Raw genomic sequence first — 19,369 nt, forward strand, 5'->3', positions numbered from 1 at the left:
GCCTTCTTTGTCTTTTAATCAGTTAGGTTTGAAATTTATTTTATCTGCGAATAAGATTGCTACTCCTACTTTTTTCTGGGCTCCTGTTGCATGAAGAATTGTTTTCCATACTTTCACTTTCAGTCTATGGGCTTCTTTTTGCACTAGGTGTGTTTCTTGTATACAATATATTATTGGATTTTGTTTCTTAATCCATTCTGCCAGTCTATTTCTCTTGATTGGTGAGTTGCGACCATTGATATTGATGGTTATAAGTGATATATACCAACTTATTGTCATATTTTTTTCACCTTCTGCTTTTAGTTTCTTACCTTACCTATTTGATTTGCTCTGTTGGGCCTCATTGTGTTGTTACCTTCATTGTCTTTTTCTAGGATATTGTTTAGAATTCCTTGTAGTGCTGGTTTGGTATTCATGCAGTTTCTCAGGTGTTCTTTGTCATGGAAGTATCTTATTTCCCCATCCATTTTGAAAGAAAGTTTTGCAGGATACATCAGTCTAGGTTGGAGGTTATTTTCTTTTAGTACTTGAAATATCTCACTCCAGGCTCTCCTTACCTAAGGGTTTGTGTTGAAAAGTCATTGTTTTAATAACTCTATATCCAGGAAACTTGAAAGTAATCCATGCTGATTCACTGAATAACTGCTAGTTGAATTCTACTAATTTGTCCCCTCACTGAACTAACAGGGATGTGGTGATGGTTGAGATGGTTCCTTTGGGCCTGTGACTTCCTAGTGAGGTGCTGGGAGCACCAGCTATACTTATAAAGTGGGGAGCTGGTAATCCCTAACAAAGTACACTATGGGCCAAAAAAAGCACAAATGTAAACCCTACTAGAGTTATTTGACCATGACTGTCCAATATTCCTTGATTATTTAAATGTTGAAAAATATTTTTCTTTTTTCAATTTGTAATTCAAAGTGAAGTTTGATATAAAATCTTTATTAAAGATGACATGGATATTTGCTTAACAATTATGAGCTTTTCTAGTTCTTACTCCAAAATCTAAAGGGAAGAAGCAGGACAATTACAAGTCAGCCCCAAACTTCTGTACTATGGGTGGCCCAGGTGAGGGTGTTTCCAACCAAGAGTTTTGGGGTCTACCCTGGGTATTTTCTAGATTTGCAAATGGCAAAATGTTCATTTCCTATAAGAGGTGCTAGTTAGGAATCAATGGTTCACCATTTCCCTCTTAATCAGGTATAGAAAAAAACCATTATGTCAATCAGACATAAACTGGGTTACAAAGTGTCCATACATTTTATCTAAAATAATTTTTTAAAAAGTTTTTTTCATTAAATTTATTGGTACTTTTTAGGTATACAGTACAGTTACATTCACCATTGGGATCTTGTACCTTTATATGATGCATCTTTGTTCTTATTTTTCCCCATTCTCCTGCCCTCCCTTCATCCCCTCCACCCTTCCCTATTTACAAAGACTTTGTTTCCATTTTTTTCTTTTCTCATATTTTTCTTTTCCCTTCTTTCCTTTTTCCTACCTTTCCCACTTCCCCTGCACCTTTAACCCTTTTCTTCCTATTTCACTTTATCAATTATACAGTTTGAGCCTTATTTATACTTGTAGTTTTTCACACCAGATAAGAAGTTTTGTAAATGTCTGAATAGCCACATGAAAGCATAAACACAATATAGAAAGTATTCAAATGTATACAAATTCCAAAATTTTTGAGATTTCAGTCACTATTGGAAAATAAGGAGGTTAATAAACAATTTGGAAATGTTTTGTTTAGTTTTGAGAAAGGGTCTCACTATGTATCCCAGGCTGGACTTGAACTCACAGTGATCCTCCTGCCTCAGCTTACTATGTGCTGAGACTACAGATGTGTGCCATCATGCCCTGGAAATTTTTTATATTGGAAATAGAGAATGCTTTTTGAGAAAGACTTCTCTCAAGAATGAGTTTTAAATAGATCTCTTTAACATATGTCAGAGATTTTTTAAAAAAAGATAAGCCACCCATGAGAGAATGAGCCTTTATGCCTATTTAATTAATTCTATTTCAGTGCTTGATGTAAGGGACAGTTTCACTCATGAAGGTGACCATTCATATTTTATACAAAGCCCTAATGTGTCTTTTTCAAATTTTATTTTTAACTGACAAAAATAACTCGATATTGACGAAACACAATATGATATATTAATGTTTGTATGCATTCTGAACTGATTAAAACTAATTAATATATTTGTCACTTACATATTTCTCTGCATTGATGTTTTCTGCTTACTAGACACTTGTATGAAATTTTCTTCTGGTCAGAAAAAAACCTTTGGATTAAAAAATGTACATCAATACAAGATCCCAACAATGAATGTAACTGTACTGTATCCCTAAAATGTACCAATAAACTCAATTAAAACTAAAAAAAAATGTACCTCAAAAGATAAGTTGTGTCAGTTCTTGATTAATATAACTTTCTGACCTCAAAATACTGCTGTTGTTTTTAATTACACCAAACAAAACCATTCACTGAGTCTAAGCAGTCTAGATATAAAATGGGCTTTCCTCAGTTTCCCAAATAGGACTGGGTCAGTGTCACATAAATTGATATTTTATACACATTATTTTCGAGTGAACCCTTGGTACCACTCATTGACTGATCCAATGAATGTTCAGAGCATCTATCACGTTCCTAAAGACACTAGATGCTTCAATTCAAAGATACATAAAACATGGTACTTGTTTTTTTAAAGAAATCATGATCTGGCTACTCTATTTTACAAATAGGATGATGTCATCTACCTCGAGGAACTCCTTTTTATTTTGTGCAGTTTTTAGTTTTTTGGTTTTTTTAGACAAGGTCTTGCAATTCAGGCTGGTCTTGACCTCATTATCTATCCCAGGCTGGCCTCTAACTCCTGGCAATTTTCCTGCTTCAGCCTCTTAAATGCTGGGATTACAGGGTTGTGCCACCCCACCCCGCTCAAGGAACTCCTTTTGTTGTCTTCCTGAACACTTTAAAGCCAAAGGCATAAACTAATATTAAAAATAGAACGAAGATGATATACTCTTCCTATATCCTATATTCCTAATGAAAGAGAATTTTGCAGGGAAATTTTGCTCCCATAGTTCAAGCTGGACTTACTAAAGGAAACTCCCAATCTGAAATTTTTCTTTGTTCAACATGTTTGGACCTGCCCTGCCTCACATGCCTGGACATGTCCCAGTCAACTTTCACATCTGAGGAATGTCTTTGTCTCCGGAAGAGTTTTGTCATTTCACCAGAATGCAAATGAGACAGATCTCATACCTTTAATCGCCCAATAAGCACTTTACTGGTATTCTGTATGAGCCAATACCATGGCTGAACCCACTTGTTAATTCATATTCAATGTCTGTAACCAATGAGTGTGTACAAAATTTGCCTCACTTGAAATGCCCCTCCTAGAATGTATATCTTCTTTGTTCAAGTGTGGGACAGGGCCAGGCTCCTGGGTGTGAACGCAAACTGGCTCGCTGGCATTAATTAAAGCTTGCTTTCACTTTGTGTCTGAGGCTCCTGATAAGTGCTTTCCATCCTCTCGGACTAGCGGTAATGAGCTAATTCAACTGAACGGGGTTTTGCCATGATTAATTATGTCATGTTAGTGAGTCATTTAAATATAGAATCTAAAGTAAAAGAGTCTAGTTAAATCACTTGGGTAGTGACTTTTTGTGGTACATCACTTTAATATGAATGAAATATTATAAATGCTTTTAAAATTGTGATATCTTACCTCCTTCCCACCTCTAAAACCTAATACTAAATAGTAGTCATCTAAAAAATGAATATGGCCCAGGTAGACTCCACATGGGCAGTAAATCTAAGACTTAATTCTGGCTGCTTGTTGCCTCTGAAATACATCAAAGTCAATTAGTTCAAAATGCTTTTCATGTCAGTCAAAAGTGTAATATCAACTGAACCACACACGAGTGTAAATGAACAGCTGATTCAAAATGGTGCATGGGAAATGGGGAGCCTTTCCTTGTGAAAAATACTTCATCTTGCAGCAGCACCAGAGTTTGCATTCCTTTGGAAAGTGTTTTATTAACTTATTCAGTATGCCATGATGCATAGGGTCTACGGCAGCAGGTAGACTAGAGAAGGTAATTAGATGATATATGTCCCAAGGTTCCTATGAGCTCTAATTCCCATGATAGGATAGAAATGGAAGTTAGTTTATTCCATGTTTTTTTTGTATGATTCATTATTGTTCTATTGTAATTGTACTGTGTAACTATTATGATGACTTCTTTAAAATGTGCTTCTTTCTCCAGCCACCTGTGCTATAAGATTATGCTGTCTTTCTAGTGTCAGTGTTTATCCTGAAAGGACCCATTGCCACAATGACTAAAGTTACCCTCACATTCATAATTGATCATATACCCTAGTTTTCATCATAAATAGTCTTAGTCTAGAAGTCGCTAATATGATGAGGTTGCTTTAGCTTTATATTTTCAAAGACCTGTTCATGTGACAAATATAAATAAGTTTAATATAACATGAAACCAACAATAATAAATGTTACAGACCAGGTCATTACTGCTCAAGGAGGCAGTGTTGTCTTGGTTTTTGTCATTGAACAGTTTAAGTATTGTTGGTAGCCATGCAGAAAAGCTCATGTTCAATATTGATCTCAGAAATGAGAGAGCCTTCATCTAAAAGCAACAGACTAGAGAGGAAAGTCGAGACCTGAGGAGTGACTAAATAGATTCAGGGGTGTTGCCTCATATATATATAGTCTTTTTTTTTTTGGTACTGGGATCAAACTCAGGTCCTGTGCTTTCGAGGCAGGCAGCAGAACCACTGAGCTAAATCCCCAGCCCCCTCCTAATCTTTTTTTGAGAAACCAGGACTTTTTTTTTTTTTCTGAGACTGGATCTTGTTTTGTATTTCAGACTAGCCCTGAATTCACTATGTAGCCCAGGTTGGCCTTGAACTTGGGGCGATCCTCCTGCCTCAGCCTCCTGAGTGCTGGGATTACAGGCCACCATGGCCAGCAAAACCAGAAGCTTTTAATAGAAGCAGTTTGGGCTTGATCAAACCAACAAGAACAAAGCTTAAAATAACTAAACATACATTTCTTTCTATAAACTTCATCCTCAACAAATCTTTTTTTCCTATGTACTGGAGTCTTTTAGTTTTGCTACTATTTTTCTTTTTCTTCTTTTGTGGCAGGGCAAAAACTATACCATATAAAATCCTCTTCCATTAAAAATATAGGGCCAGGGATTTAGCTCAGTGGCTTGCCTTATAAGCACAAACTCCTGAGTTAGTTCCTTATACCAGAAACAAAACACAAAAAACCTCTATACTTATACCTCTCTTTATAATCTCTTCTTTATTTTATATACTATAATTTTTTTTTCTCATTGAGTTTATTGGTACATTTTAGGTATACAGTACAGTTACATTCATCATTGGGATCTTGTACCTTCACATGACAGATCTTAGTTCTCATTTTTTCCCCATACCCCTGCCCTCCCTTAACCCCCTCCTTCCTTCCCTATTTACAAAAACTTTATTTTCATTTTCTCTTTTTTTTCTTTTCCCTTATTTCCTTTCCCCTATACTATAATCTTTCTATAATAAGCTTAGCAGCTGCCCCTTGAAATTTAAAGTGCCCTTTTCTTCTTTTCTTTCTCCTTGTTCTTAGGTTGTTACACTGTAAATTTGGCTAGTTGCCAACAACTCTCAAACTAGCCTTGTGTCTTTGTCTTTATGAAGCAGCAGAACAAATTAACCCTGTATTAATAGCCAAAGAATTTACAGAGCAGAAGAAATATTTCAGGCACATCAATGAAACAAAACTATCAACTTAATCTGAAAGCCAAGATAAATTTATGAGTTAGCTCAGATTTGTAACAATGGGCTCTTTTACATTTAGGAAGCAGTATTTTATGTTAAGCAGACCATCTGGGGCAATGCTCCAGGAAGAATTTCTTTTTTCCTATCTTTGTTTCCTAAAACCTAGAATATTTTTTCCTATTTTTGGTTGTCCCAGGGATTGAGATTTTCCCTAATCTTCTCTAACTGGGCTTTGTGTGTACTCTGAAAGCCACTTTCCTATATATTTAAGAAGCAATATTTGTAGTCTAATTTTCTATTTTGGCTCACACATGAGCTTGGTTGGTCACCACAGATGTCTGCTTTATCTCCCCTTGCTTCACTTTCACTGTCTTTAGACCAACAGTCTTGGGTGTTCTGTGGCTTCTGCATGGAGCTAGAATACCCAGGCAGAGAGGGCCATCCCAAAAATAGGGTCAGAGGCATCTTCCTCTCCACCAAGACTAGTTCTATCAGGCACAGAAACTCTTGGGTGAGTCCCCAATTGTAAAAGAAGTGAATTTACTTGTCTACACCCAAACTGGAGGCAGCAAAAAAATGAGGTTTTAATTTATACTCTTGCAAGAGTCGTGCCCATACACACAGAAAAGTACGCTAGTGTTGAGAAGCTCTGTGTTTTTATTTCTAACTCATAAGAGCCTTTTCCCTATTAGAGGATGTTGGTCCCATTTTCATTTTTGTCTCTTGAATACCAATGAAAAGACTTTTTAAATTATTGCACATAGATAACACTAAAATTAATTTCTTGACATCAAGCGTGTGAGATAAGGTCTTATCTCAGAGCTTATATAAAGTTTCCATGGAAGTCTCAAAGACCCCAGAAAATGAAAAATTGTTGAATTGAAAGTTGCTGCAGGTGTTTTAATTAGCCATGGTGTTGTTGAGCCTTTGTAAAAATACTGAAGGGAATTTCAATTTTCCTGATGATCTGTCCCAGTTGAACATACTTTACTGGTTTGAATTTTGTTACCTTTAAAAAAATTTTTGCCTTGCAGTCAGATGTTTTTAAGAGACATTGTAAATGTTGCTTAAATTGTTTTGTCTCTTGAACTTTGAGCCATATCACAGGCAAAGCAGAAGAAATGAAAGTAAAAGAGCAAAAAGAAACAAATGAACTGTCCCCACTTACATAGCAATTGGACAGCTAGGAGACTTGTAGTGACCCCATGACAGTAACACAAATGAGGAGATGAAAGCAAAAATAAGAGAAAGAGTATGTAAAGAAACTCTGCCCCTACTTAGAACTTCACAGTGGTAACTTCTGTGTGAAAGACCTAGGCTGTGACCTCACTGAACTATGCCATGCTATTGCATGGCCGCATATGGTCCCTGATGTGGGATGAAGAGTAAGAGGCCTCCTCGTTCCTTTCCCAGGCTTTGGCAGCTAGATCTTCTATGCTGAACTGTAGCTGTAGGTTACTTCACTTTTTCCCTCCTGGTCTTTCACCTCAGTTTCCTGCCTTACAACCCGATCTGCAGCAGAATGCTTCATCTTTCATGGTGAGTTTCAAAACAGACCACATTATGGGTCACTCATCATTGTGTATGACCATGGTGATGTAAAGGATGAAAAATTACTTGGAGTGACAATTTAGCTCAAGCCCTGAGAGGCCCAGAAGGGTTGATCCAAAGTCTCAAAAAAACAGCCCTGAGCTGAAACCCCCATGACTATTTATTGGTAACTCAGGGATATGAGAACAAAGGTGCAGAGGGAAAACATTTGCAACATTTGTATAGCACAGTGATGGAAAACCTTTTATAGAAGAGTGCCCAAGCTGCTGTCCAAAGTACAAACACTGCACTTAAATCCAAATGTTGATGTTTTGGTTTAGAAAAAAACCCTCATACATTAGCTTCTTTTGTCTTAAAAGAAAAATAAAAACACCCATGTCATAGGTTCATCACCACTGGTGTAAGAATTTGGGTCAGGGGATAGGAAAGCAATGGGATAGTTTACTATGTGATACATGTCAACCTAGTTTAAGCAAGTTTATGAAGTAGGAAATTTATGGGAGGTTAGAAAAAACACAATGGCCAGAGCAAACATCTCTGAGAATAAGCTATTGTTGCTTCTGCTCATCTGATGCCATTGTAGGTCTGTTCTAATCTTAACCATGTGTTCCGTAAGCCTGAGAATTGTTGTTCCAAGGTCCCTCTCTGTGCTCACTCCTCTGTAAGAGTCTCCACATCATGCCTATGTTCTTCCTCTTCTCCACTTCTTTCACTCCAACATACAGGGAAGCTAGGTAGCCAAGGAACCACATAAGTCTCTGAATCTAGTCCAGCTTACTCTAGCCCAACCCTGTCTGGACTCAGAATGAACAGTCAGCATCACCTGATGGTAGGTTATGCCTTTGCTAGCCCTCAAAAATTGTGATGGTCAAATGTGTTTATAACTTTTTTCCATGAATACAGATCATTGTCCTTGGCCCAACAGAACTTTCCACATTATTCTGAGCCTTGCCAAGCCATCATTTCTAGACTGTGCTGGAATGCTCATACAATTCCATTCTGTTAAAGCCCAAGGAAAAGTATTAGGATGGGAATAGCCAGAGGAGGGGACAGCCTATTGCCCATATCTGAGGACACCACTGCTCTAGGCTGCTTGTTTAGAAATAAAGTTGGGTGGTCTCTGAGAATTTGCTGCTTCTGTAGAGGGAATAAGTACGCATCTTCCTAAAGGGTGTGATATTTGAGCTGGACATACAAGATTCCCAAAAAATGTTGATGAAGAAGAGGAAAGCCTTTTGTGGACAGAGAACAACCAAAGAAAGGCCTGGGGGTTCGATGCAGGTGGTGTGTGGGAGCAGTAGGCAACCTCGTATGTGGAATAGGGCAGGGTTGGTGTGTAGGAACTGGATAGGTCATTTTCAAGTATTTGAGACCTTTCTTTGTTGATTGTTAATACACCTTTCTCTTTAGTATTTCTTCTTCTTTCTTCATTTCCTCCTCACTGCCCCCCCCACCTCCGTCTCAGATTGAAACAGGCCCTTCACACTGACCCTCATCCCCAGCCAATTTCTTATTTTGAGACAGTGTCTTGCTGAGTTGCCCAGACTGGGCTAAATTTGGGATCCTTCTGCCTCTGGTTCTGGGAATTCTGAGTATATGGGTATGCATCAGCATGCCCAGCTGTTTCATACAGTTGAAAACCATGCATATGCAAAAGCTAATACTAAAGAAAGCATTCATTCAACACTAATAAATCCATGAGAATTAAAATGTGGGAAAGGGGAAAACACTACTAAATATTTTTAAAAATTAGAAGCTGCACCCAAAATAAGCTGATCAAATCCCTTTAACACTTGTAAAGGATCTGTGTAAGACTCATTCCACGATTTCTAAAACATTCAAGAGCCCTAGCTGGCCACCGTAGGGTTTCTCCTGTAGAAGCCGACTGCTGGGTCCCAAACCGGCAGGTCTTCTTCCCACACCACCCCTGCCAGTTCCTTAGTGGGGCAGCCTGCATCCTCTGGGCCTGAAACAGGATGGAATTGCCCTGTAGATCTGTTGTCTAGCTCTGCCCTTCATCCTTTCTCTCCCTCAGGACATCAGCCTGGTTCCAGCAGCATCTTGTCACACACTAGGCTGAAAATCTTCACTAAGCATTACAAGACAAGTAACCCGCAGGAAGCAACTGTTTTAAACAGTGAACTCAATGCATCCGGTATATTTCAAAAGATGTAATGCCTTTCTTCATTTATTAGGGGAAGGCTTTAGAAATGAATCAGCAAATGGCAAATGAATTTCCTTCCAATAAGAGTCACATAGGTAGCCGTTCCTAGAAAGGAGAATTGTCCCAGCCACTTTCATGACTCTCTCCCAATCCTATGAACACCTAGATATTAAGAAAAGCACATGATCAGATGGAGATTTGTTCATTGTGTTTGATATCAGAAGACAAATTATACCAATAGCATTGTTGCTTGCAGAAAAACAAGTTGCCTACATTGCTGAAATCATGTTGTATCTACTTTAAAGATACAGACCTCAGTTTCTCCACCAGGGTGTTCAGGTCTGGTCTGATGTTTCAGTCAGCAAACTAGTCTGTGCTGCCTGTGGTGGGGCATGGATCTTACCTGCCCTCTCATACTCCCTCCAGCTCCACTCTGTCAGTACTGTGGCATAGGAATCCACCTCTTAGGTATTCTCTGTCCTGCACCAGTGATAATCCCAAGTTCATTTCCAGAGCACAATTCCCTTGCTGTGAGATCTGCTTCTGCTTTCAAACTATAGGTACAACATATCCTTGGTGCCTGCCCTTGGTCAAAGGAAAATATGTTCCTGTTTTTGTCTTTCTGTCCCCTCAACAGCAAGGGAAGTAGACAATCACTAGCACCAAGAATGCTCTTTCCTGGGACTGAAGGAGAGGTAAGAATGGGAGGGAGGGAGAAGCCATTGATAGAGGCTGAAGGTATGAAAATGTCTAGCAGATGTGACAAATGCTGATATAACAGAAGAAATGGAAAGAGCCAACTAAAAAAAATTAAGTTTATTGGTACATTGTAGGTATACATTATGACCACATTTATCATTGGGAATTTGTATCTTTTTATGCTATATATTGGTTCTTCTTTATGTCCCAGTCCCTTTCCCTCATGTCCACCCCTCCACCTCTCCCTATTTACAAAATACTTTGTTTTTTTCTTCTTTTTTCATATTTTTTCTTACCCTTCTTTCCTTCCCCCTACCCTACCACCCACTTCCCTTTCCCCACTGGTCCTTTTCTTCTTATTTCAAATTATCTATTATACATTTTGGTCCTCATTTAAACTTTTAGTTTCTCACACCAGAGAAACTACTCAGTATTTACACGTGTGTCCTATTTATTTCACTTAAAAGTATGGTCTCAACATGCATCCATTTACCTATGAGTGTCGATCATTCTTTATGGCTGAATAGTACTCCATTTTATTTTTAAGAAACCGCACATCTTCTTTATCCAGTCACCAGTAGAGGGATATTTGGGCTGTTTCCAAGATTTAGCTATTACAAACTGTGCTGATATAAACATGTGTGCACATATATTGCTGTAGTATGATGCTTTTAATTCTTTGGGAAAGATATTCAGTAGGGGAATAGCTGGGTCAAATGGGACCTCTAATCCTAGTTTTTTGAGGAATCAATATACTGATTTCCATAGTGTCTGCGGCAGTCTACTCTCCCACCAACAGTGGAGAAGTGTTCCTTTTTTGCCACAACCCCACCAATATTTGTTATTGGTTGACTTATTGGTTGATATATTGGTTGAAAGCCATTATTCCTTGAATGAGGTGAAATCTCAGGTTTGTTTTCATTTGCATCTCTTAAATGACCAGTGACATTGAGCATTTTTTTTTCTTGGTACCAGGATTGAACTCAGGACATTGTGCTTGCGAGGCAGGCTGCAGAACTACTGAGCTAAATCCCTGGCCCTTGAACATTTTTTAATGATTAGATTTGTTGTTTGTACTTCTTCATCTGAGAAATGTCTTTTCATTTCAGATGCCCATTTTTGAATTGAGTCTGTCAATTTGGGAGGTCTGATTTTTTAAAGTTTTTTTTTTTAATATATATTCCTTATAATAGACCTATGTCTGAGGAACAGCTTGTAAATTTTTTTCCCACATTGTGGGTTGTTTCTTCACATTGTTGGTCATTTCTTTTGCAGTGCAGAAGCTTTGTAATAAGATGAGATTCCGGTTGTTGATTCTTTGTGTTAGCTCCCGTGCTACTGAAGTTTTGTTCATGAAGTCTTTTCCTATGCAATATCTTCAAAAGTTCTACCTTATCTATATTTTAGCAGGTTTAGTGGCTCTGTTTTGATATTTAGATTTTTGTTCCATTTTGATTTTAGTTTAGTGCATGGTGAGAGATATAGGTCTAGTTTTAATCTTTGGCAAGTTGAAACCCAATGTTTCCAGTACCATTTATTAAAGAGGCTAACTTTCCTCCATTGAAGGTGTTTAGCTCTTTTTCAAAGATGAGGTAGATAAATATGTCTGGAGTTGTTTCTGCGTCTATCTTCTAATCTCTTCCATTGATCCTCAGGTCTGTTTCTTTGCCAGTACCATGCTGTTTTCATCACAATGGCTTTGTAGTATAGTTTCAAGTTGGGGATTGTGATACCCGCCCCTTGTCTTTATTTCCTAGAATTTCTTTCGTTATTCTAGGTCTCTTCATGTTACAAATGGATTTTTGGATTAGTTCTCTAATTCTGTGAAGTATGCTGTCGGGATTTCAATTGGGATTGCAATGAATTTATATAGCTGTTTTGGAGGTATGGCCATTTTCACTATATTGGCTCTTCCTACCCAGGAACAAGGGATGTCTTTCCATTTTCTGACATCCTCTTCAATCTCTTTTTTTCAGAGTGATGTAGTTTTCAGAGTAGAGGTATTTTACTTCCTTCTTTAGATTTATTCTTAGTTATTTCATTTTTGGGGGGGTGCTATTGTGAAATGATTATTTCCCCAATTTCCCTCTCAGTGAGTCTGTTGTACATTTTACTTCCTTCTTTAGATTTATTCTTAGTTATTTCATTTTTTGGGGGGGTGCTATTGTGAAATGATTATTTCCCCAATTTCCCTCTCAGTGAGTCTGTTGTTTGTTTACAGAAAGCCAATTGATTTTTGAGTGATGACCTTGTATCCAGCTACTGTAAAGAATTTGGCTATTAAGTGTAGAAGGCTTTTGATAAAGTTCTTAGAGTCTTCTATATAGAATATCATGTCATCTGCAAATAGTGACAATTTTATTTTTTAATTTCCTATCTTGATTCCTTTTATTTCCTTCTTTTGTCTAATTGCTGTGGTTAGTGTTTCCAAAACTATATTGAACAGAAGTGGTTATAGTAAATATCCTTCTCTTTTTCCTGATTTTAGCATGAAAGATTTGTTTTTGGCCATTTAATGTGATGTTGGCTATTGGTTTTTCATAGATGGCTTTTATCAAATTGAGATAGAGACCATCTATTCCAATTCTCTGTAGGATTTTTTTTTAAATCACGAATGGGTGTTGAAATTCATTAAATGCTTTTTGTGCATCTATTGAGATGATCATATGGTTTTTGCCCTTGGCTCTATTAATATAGTATATTACATTTATTGATTTGTCTATGTTGAACCATCCCTGCATTGCTTGATGAATCCCACTTGGTCAGGGTGTATGATCTTAATGATCTGCATTCTGTTTACCAGTATCTTATTGAAGATTTCTGCATCTATATTCATTAGTGAGATTGGCCTATAGTTCTCTTTTTTGGTTGGGTCTTTCTTTGCTTTTGGGATCAAAGTGATTCTTGCTTCCAGGAATGAATTGAGGAGTATTGCTTTCAGTTTCACTGAAAAGTTTAAACAGTAGGAGCAATAGTTCTTCTATAAATGTCTAGCAGAATTCAGCAGTGAAGCCATTAGGACTAGGGCTTTTCTTTATTGGTAAGTTTTAAATTATGTTTTCAATTGCATTGACTGATATTGGGTTGTTTAGAATTTTTATATATTCTTGGTTCAACTTTGATAATTCATGTGTATCTAAAAATCTGTCTAATTCTTCTGTGTTTTCTATCTTATTAAAGTATCTTATTTCTATCTTCTCAAAGTACATACTGATGATCCTCTGGATTTCTGTTGGGTCTGTTGTAATTTCACCATTTTCATCCCTAATTGCATGGATCTGGGCCTTTTCTTTGTTTTTCTTTGATAAGATTGGCTAAGCATTTGTCAATATTATGTATTCTTTCGTAGAACCAACTCTTTGCTTCAATTATGCTTTTTATCATTCTCTTAGCTTCCATTGCATTGATTTCTGCTCTGATCTTTATAATTTCCTCCCTTCTTTGAGCTCTGGGTTTGTTTTGTTCTTTTTCTAGGAGTTTGAGGTTCAGCATTAGGTTGTTTATTTGAGTTTCACTTTTTTTTCTTTTTGTACTGGGGATCGAATTTAGGACCTTTTGCTTTCAAGGCAGATGGCGGAATCACTGAGCGAAGTCCCCAGAGAGTTTATTTGAGATTCCTCTGTTTTCCTAATCTGAGTATTCTCTGCTATGAATTTCCCTCATAGGACTGCTTTCACTGTGTCCCATAAATTCCAGTATGCTGTACTGACATTATCATTAGATCATAGAAACTGTCTAATTTCTTCTGTGACCCATCAGTTTTTCAGGAGGCTGTTATTCAGTTTTCATGGGTTTATGGAGTTCTTGAGGCTTCTTTTGCTATTGATCTCTAATTTCATTGTGCTGTGGGCTGAGAATATGCAGGGTATAACTTCAATTATTTTGCATTTATTTAAGCATGTTCCACGAGCTAGCCTGTGGTCTATTTTGGACAGTGATCTATGTGCAGCTTAAAAGAATGTGTATTCTGATTTTGTGGGGTGGAACACTATGTAGATATCTATCAAGTCCATTCATTCAAAACTTTGGTTCAATAATTTTAATTATTGAGTTTTTTATCTGGTTCTTATGGCTATTTGTGACAGTGGGATATTGAGGTCCCTCACTACTATCGTATTAGTGTGTATTTGATTTTCCATGCCTGTTAATATTTGTTTTATATAGTTGTGTGCACTAGTATTTGGTGCATATATATTTATAATTGTCATCTCTTCCTCTTGGATTGTTCCCTTTACAAGGATTTAGTGACCTTCTTTGTCTCTCTTAATTACTTTTTGTTTGAAATCCATTTTGTTTGCAAATAGGATAGCTAAACAGTCAACTTTTGACAGGTAATTAGAAGCCACAATTAGACCAACATCCTAGAGTCTAAAGGTAGCCATTGAAAATCTTGGGGTAGAGACAGGTAAGGAGGTAGCATATGTTCTAAGTGAGAGTGGAATTCTGCAGGCCACCATGGCAGGCCCTGGACAGACCATCCAATATGGTTGTCAGGGGCAGGGCAGGTGATTATGGGTATGCCAATTTAGAGCTCTTTTCACCTTGGTACCAAGATGACAGTACCACATGAGCTGGGGCACACTGACACCTGTACAAGCCTCAGTCAGTGCTTGCACACACTGGATGATTAGTGTTCAGGTGAATGAGTAGTTCATGATATACAGGGTAGGAAATGCAGAGAGGTAGTGAATGCTGCTATTGGCCATGGGTGCGTGATTTAAAGAGTCCCATAGATAAGGCCATTATACATATGAATTTCTTTAATCCCATCTGGAAACATTATGTATACCAGATGAAAATGAGAAACCAAGACAGCTAAATTCTGATTCACATTTAGTAGAAGCTGACCTTTATTTTTATTTGTATTATGTGGTATCTTATTACAAGGGCATTCTGTAGTTTCTAGATAAAAAACAAACTATAAAAGCGAAGAAGGGTAGAACAGTCTTCTGTCCTGCCTTGCTTCATTCTCAGGGGCAGTTAACTATTTGACACATCTAAAATTCCTTAAAAGTTGTGCTTCAGAACGCAAGTGTGAGTTCAGTGGTGATTTCTGGGTTGGTAATTTGTTGCCCTGTGTCGTTGAACTGATGCTGACTGACTAGAGCTGGGTGTAGGCTTTAGTTCCTATATTCACCTAAAAATTCACTTAGCCTTCAGTGAGTTTCATTTCCTGTGTAATGTAGAGATGTCTTACTTCCAGTGGCTGTCATCCCAGGGTGGGAGTGAGCAATGGCTATGTACCTGTCCCCTCTTAGGGAACTACAACATCAAGAACAGTGGAGAGAATTACAGGAAATGGTGCATGGCAAGTGCTCAGCACAGAACACTGCATGCAGCGAACATCCATGTGGTGGTGAATTGGAAGGAGAGGTCATGTGACAGGATGGACAGTCAGAAGGAGAGGCTCCCTCACATCATGTGGAGGTGGGCTGGGGCTCTGTGCAAGGGGTGCAAAATCTTCTAAGGTCCCATGACCCAGCAGCATGGGTCAGCATGCTTCTCACATGTGCACACAATCTGGAAATGTTCAGGGCTACAACGACCTGCATATTGTGTCCACTTGGTTTCCCAGGCTGGTGGTCAGGTAGACCGTGAGTCTCCAGAGGCGTTGGCATGATTTGTCCAGATGCAAACTCTTTCTTTCTGTGTCTTTGTCTGTCTGTCTGTCTGTCTGTCTCCCTTTTCTCCCATGTGTATGTTCATCTGTCCTAACCAAAAGGTCTGTATGGATGCTCATTTGGATTCAGACTGCCTTGTGTGGTGGCTATTGGGGATTTTGCAGCCTGGTGGCAGACTTGGGAGTACCAAGTTGTCCTAGGGAGCCTAGGCTGTGGGGGAGGTCCTTTGAGTCCAAGAAATAGCCATTACTAGTCCATCAGAGTTCCCAAACATTACGTTCTTAGCTTGTCATCAGTGTTACACTGAGTCATGAGAAAATGGTGAACAATTCTGTGTCCAGTAGTTAAGATCAAGCAACACATTTCAGTAGTTGTTTTTCAAACAGTACACGCAATGGCTTCCTAGCGGGATGTGTCCTCCCAAGCACACACACCTCAGTCCTGGAATGCTGCCACCCACACTTTCCCTTCACAATGACTCACACATGGTGTTGCTTTTTCTTACAGCACCTGCCAAAAAAGGGACTTCACATAGACTGATGTCACTGAAAGGAAAGCAGAGTGAGCCCATACTGATCTGCCAATATATTAGGCTAGCAGATTGTGTGATGTCAGAGAGAGACTGAACATTGCTGTACATACTTAGGTTGCTTGTGTCCACTGAGTTTTTAATGGAGCTTGGGGACCATGGCAGGCAGTTCAGGAGCCATGAACATTAAGATATGGGGAAAGACATGGCCTCAGTGCCCCTTGACTCACATCTGTCTCTGTCTCAGTTCAACCTGGTTTGTGATTGGAAGTACCTGAAGCAGTCCTCACAGTCAGTGTTCACAGTTGGATTCCTTGCTGGGGCCGTTATTTTCGGGCCCCTCAGTATGCTGACCAGCTTGCCACTTACCTATCATCCTTTGGTGCAGGCCCACCTTGCCTCCGTTCACCTCACACTGGTATTCAGGACAAGGCTCTGTTCCTCCACCCTCAAATGGGACTCCCAGGGAAGGGCCATGTTTTCTGCTGTACACAGAGCCCAGGCAGGCCCACCTGGGTCTTCCTGGCTTCTTCCCCAGGAATGCTCCTGCTTGCAAACAGCTGCTCGTTTGTTACCTCCGAATTGGCCAAAGAGCCTGTATCCTGCTGCAGCTACTTCTGATGGCCATCGTGGGCCTGACCATGGCTTTTGTACCCAGCTTGGAGCTCTATGTGTTCCTGTGCTTTGCTGTGGCTAGTGCTGGTGCTGGAAGTATGTGAAGCACAGTTGCCCTGAGTGAGTATATGGGCCCTGAGGCCTTCAATTATTGGGTGGGGCTCTGAGGCCTAGACTGCTTATGGCCTCTAAATTTCCCTTGGGGACCCAGTTAGGCAACCTGCACATGAAGTTGTTATAGCCCTGCAAATGTACGGGACTGAGGTCCCAAACTACCATGATATCATCTAAGGGGCTACTGAGAGTGAGAGGGCAGGGGTGGCCCATCCTGAGCCTCTCTGTTCCCATAGTTTGAGTGGGTTGGACCCTCATGGAGGACTCATGCCATAGCCCTGACCCAGGTCACCATTGCCTTTGAGCAGATGATGATTGCTGGACTTGCCTATGGTGTCCAAAACTGGAGCTTATTTCAGATCGCTGGCTCTGCTTCTATCTTCCTGCTCTTCTTCTGGTGAGCAAACACTTGCCAGGAGCAAGTGGTACTTGGTCAGCTCTATTGTCAGAATGTGGTGCAGCCCTCACCTTCGTGATTACCTCCTGTGTAGGCAGAGGCTGCTGTGGACAGGGAGACTGTTAGGGGTTGGCGTGGGGCTCAGTGTTCCCTGGATTGGCTGGGATGGTTCCACGGGACCCTGGACCCTTAGGTGACAGCCATTCCTGGCTTGCACGATTCTGCCAGAATCTGCATGGTGCCTCCTCATCCAGGGGAAGATGGAGAGGGCCAAACAATTAGTTCAGAAGGCAGCCTTGGTCAATAAGCATGGCTCTCCACAGAGTAGCTGAGCTAGGTACCTGCAGCAGGCCCATGGTCAGCCCTGTCCCTGAGCTGTTCCATTCAGACCTTCCTTGGACTCCTCACTCTGCATCTCTTTCTAGCTGGATCCAGAGGAGATAGGGACTTTGGGAAATACCTTAGATCTTTTTAAAAACCTTCACCTTCGGAAGGTGGCCCTGATTCTCATCTGTGTCTGGTGAGTAGCCTGGCCCCATGGTCTCCCCATGGACAAAGCCAAAGAGTTCTCTTTCCTTATGTATCTAAGTGCTATGGTGGGACAGTGGTTCTCAAGACACAGAGTTCTCTCCATCATGGTGCCAGTGTCCTCTGATGTGATGCTGACCAAGGCAGCCACATTCTTTGGGTGCAACAGTGTTGAATGCTCAGCAGTGATATGGACCCTTGGACCCTCTGTAGGTTGTGGACTGTCTTGGGTACTATGACCTAAGCTTTCAAGTGGGGGAATTTGGCCTGGACACCTACCTGACACAACTGGTATTTGGAGAAGTTGAAATCCCATCCCGCCTTTCCAGCATCTTCATGATGGAGAAGTTGGGCTGCAAGTGGAGCCAGTCTGGGACTCTGATTCTGGGTGGCCTCATATTGTATCATGACTATCTTCAGCCCTTCAGGTACCAGGATCACTATTTACCATGCATCCCCACCTGCCCAAGCCAGGGCATAGCCCAATGGCTGTTGCTCCCATGTCAGGACTAAGGGCTCCTTAAGGCTTGGGTACAGAAGGGGTGAGGGGCCTAGGTGCACAAGGAGGGGGGTCATCTACTCTCTGTGTGGCTGAGCCGCATCCTCCCCCAGATCAGCCTGTGGTGGTCACTGTCCTGGCTGTGGTGGGAAAGTTTACCACGTCTTCCAGCTTTACCACCTCCTATGTGTACACTGTTGAGCTCTTCCCACTATTATCTGGTAAGAGCAGCTGGTAGGATTACTCCTCCTGTGACCCTGATACCTGGATTTTGACCATACCAGTCCAAGTGCCTGCCATATTCCTGGAGAGAGCGCTTGGTCAGAAATCATTCTGGGGAGGGTTGTTTGTTCAACCATGGGACTGAAGGCAGCTGCAGGATAGCTTCACTTTAGGGCTCCCAGGGCTATGTTTGCACCGTGACTGTGTGAGAGACAGCCACGGGAGACAGTTGTGCTCAAGCAACTATGGTCAGGATGGTAAGAGACCCCCAGGCTCTGTCTGTGTGGTCAGAAGCCAGGCTCAGCCTGAATTGCTCTGGATTTAAAAGCCATGGCATTTGTACTCCTGCCATAATCCCACTGCATCCAGAATGGACCTGGAGTCTGAGTGCCTTCTTTATCTTCCAGAGTGAGCAGGGACATATCTTGACTTAGACATTGCCCTGAGATTGTAGATCACAGATAAAAACCACACATTTCAAATCAAAGAGAAATTTAGTTTTTGTTTTTTATGTGTAAGTTTTGTTGTTGTTGTTGTTGTTTTGTTTTTGCTTTTGTCTTCTTTCCTTTTCTCCTTTCTTCATCAGCTTGTTGGGGCTTAGGGAATATTCCTTTGTCCTTC

At 40.1% G+C, this 19,369-nt stretch overlaps 1 pseudogene; it reads left to right on the forward strand.

The window, feature by feature from the left end:
- The window catches only part of LOC104859104, a 34,517-nt pseudogene extending 15,753 nt beyond the window's left edge, over window positions 1-18,764 (forward strand).
- Window positions 18,765-19,369: the final 605 nt, after the last annotated feature.

Source organism: Fukomys damarensis, unplaced genomic scaffold, assembly GCF_012274545.1.
Source record: "Fukomys damarensis isolate Sample0158 unplaced genomic scaffold, DMR_v1.0_HiC HiC_scaffold_24, whole genome shotgun sequence".
In the NCBI taxonomy this organism is placed as follows: Eukaryota; Metazoa; Chordata; class Mammalia; order Rodentia; family Bathyergidae; genus Fukomys; species Fukomys damarensis.